Source organism: Gossypium arboreum, chromosome 13 (assembly GCF_025698485.1).
Source record: "Gossypium arboreum isolate Shixiya-1 chromosome 13, ASM2569848v2, whole genome shotgun sequence".
NCBI lineage: Eukaryota > Viridiplantae > Streptophyta > Magnoliopsida > Malvales > Malvaceae > Gossypium > Gossypium arboreum.
In genome coordinates this window covers 3,214,624-3,217,125 of record NC_069082.1, presented here as the reverse complement: position 1 = coordinate 3,217,125, position 2,502 = coordinate 3,214,624, and the positions used below count along the sequence as shown (strand labels likewise).

At 37.6% G+C, this 2,502-nt stretch overlaps 1 non-coding gene across 1 annotated transcript; it reads left to right on the top strand.

Moving 5' to 3' along the window:
* The first annotated feature begins 2,100 nt into the window (after positions 1 to 2,100).
* LOC128287605 (small nucleolar RNA R71) lies at positions 2,101 to 2,207 on the top strand. Its single transcript, XR_008278304.1, has one exon. It is a non-coding gene; the product is annotated as a small nucleolar RNA R71 (small nucleolar RNA).
* The last annotated feature ends 295 nt before the right edge of the window (positions 2,208 to 2,502 follow it).

The window sequence follows — 2,502 nt, the reverse complement described above, 5'->3', positions numbered from 1 at the left end:
CCTTTCTTAGGGACAACCTGCACTGGACTTACCCAAGAACTATCAGAAATAGGATAAATAATTCCAGCATCTAGAAGTTTAATTACCTCGGCTTTAACAACTTCCTTCATGTTAAGGTTCAGTCATCTTTGAGCTTGCACACACGATTTGTATTCATCTTCCATCAAAATTTTGTGGGTACAAAAAGAAGGGCTGATTCCTTTAATGTCAGAAATTTTCCAAGCTATGGCCTTTTTATATTCTTTTAATACTTGGATTAATTCCTCTTTCTCCTTGGGTTGCAAGTTAGAAGCAATAATAACTGGTAATGTAGAATTATTTCCAAGGAATGCGTATTCCAAGTGGTTTGGTAATGTTTAAGTTCCAGTTTGGGAGGCTCTTCAATAGAGGGTTTTTGCTTAAGTTCATCGTTTATCTTAATGCCCTTATATTCTACATGTCTTGAAGAATGCTCATTAGGTTCATCATCTGTCCTCTTCTTGAGCTAGATACAGTTCCGTCGTGTCTTTCTATATAATTTCCTGAAAAGAGTCTTGAGTAGTATGATCTATAGAGTTAATAAAATAACATGAATCATCCTGTTCCCTAGAAAACTTCATAGCATCATAAATTTTAAAGATAATCTCCTCGTCACCTACTTTAAGCACCAATTTACCGGTACCCACATCGATTACAGCCCTAGCAGTGGCTAAAAATGGGCTCCCTAAAATTAAGGGCACTTCCACATCTTCATCCATGTCAAGCACAACAAAGTCAACAGGAAATATAAATTTATCTATTTTCACAAGTACGTATTCTATAATGCCCCTAGGATATTTAACAGATCTATCGGCTAATTGAATACTCATCCTAGTCTGTTTGGGTTTCCCAAGACCTAATTGTTTGAACATTTTGTAGGGCATGACGTTAATACTAGCCCCTAAATCAGCTAATGCATTATTAACATATAAACTACCAATTAACCAAGGAATCATAAAACTCCCTGGATCTGTTAGTTTGTTGGCTAGTTCATTCTGTAGAACAACTGAGCAAACTGCGTTTAGCTCTACATACGATGCCTCGTTCAACTTCAGCTTATTTCCTAAAAGCTCCTTTAAAAATTTCATTGCATTTGGCATTTACGATAGAGCTTCAATAAACTGTAAGTTAATATGTAATTTTTTTAAGAGTTTAAGGAATTCACCAAATTGTTCATCTGAGCGGTCTTTCCTTGTCGCGTTGGGGTATGGCACACAAGGTTTATATTCAACATTCACTAATCTGTTTTTATTATGACCTACCTTACCTTGACCTCTGCTCACCACAGTTTCTTGCCCCGGTTCTGGCTCAGGCTCAACGAATCATTCTTCATCTTAAACATTAATCGTGTTGTGCTGTTCCCTTGGGTGGGGTTCAGTATTACTTGGCAAGTTACCTTGTGGTTGCTTGGAGATTAGTTGGGAAAGCTAGCCTATCTGAGTTTTGTGCCCTTGGATCGACGCTTGTTGGTTTTTAAGTGCTGTCTCGATGTTATAGAAACGAGTTTTTGACACCGAGATAAATTTAGATAGCATCTCTTCAAGGTTCAGTTTCTTTTCCTGTTGATAAGATGGTTGTTGAAAACCCGGAGGATGTTGTGGTCTTTGATTTCCTTGACCGCCCCACGAGAAATTGGGATGGTTCCTCCGACCTGCATCATAAGTGTTACTATATGGGTTATTTTGGGATCTAGAGTTATTATTACCCATATATTGAATTTGTTCCTCCTCGATGCTAGAGTTGAAGGGTTGATACACTGTGCATGCTCCACCTCCATTCGTCTCGCACCTCATTATTGGATGTACCTGAGTAGAACCAAGTAAACAATCAATCTTTTTATTTAGAAGTTCAACCTGGTTTGACAGCATAGTAACTAAATCGATGTTATAAACACCTGCTGTTTTAGTTGGCTTAGTGCTCATGACTTGCCACTGATAGTTATTCAGTGACATCTCTTCAATAAACTCATAAGCATTTCCAGGTGTTTTATTTTTGATGGTTCCGCCAGCAGCTGCGTCAACCATTTGTCGAGTCGAAAGATTCAGGCCATTATGAAATGTTTGAACCTATAGCCAAAGCAGTAAGCCATGGTAAGGGCACCTTCTCAGTAAGTCCTTGTATCTCTCCCATGCATCGTAAAGAGTTTCTAAGTCCATCTGCACAAATGAAGAGATATCATTACGTAATTTAGCCATTTTAGCCGGCAGAAAATATTTTAATAGAAATTTTTCAGTCATTTATTCCCAAGTAGTAATTGACCCTCGTGGTAACGAGTTCAACCACTGTTTAGCTTTGTTCTGTAATGAAAAAGGGAATAACTGAAGATGAATGGCATCGTCAGAAACGGCATTAATTTTAAATGTATCGTAGAATTCCAGGAAATTTGCCAAGTGAGTGTTCGGATCCTTATCCTGCAAACCATCAAACTGAATAAATTGCTATATCATTTGAATAGTGTTAGGTTTTAGTTCAAAATTATTTGCA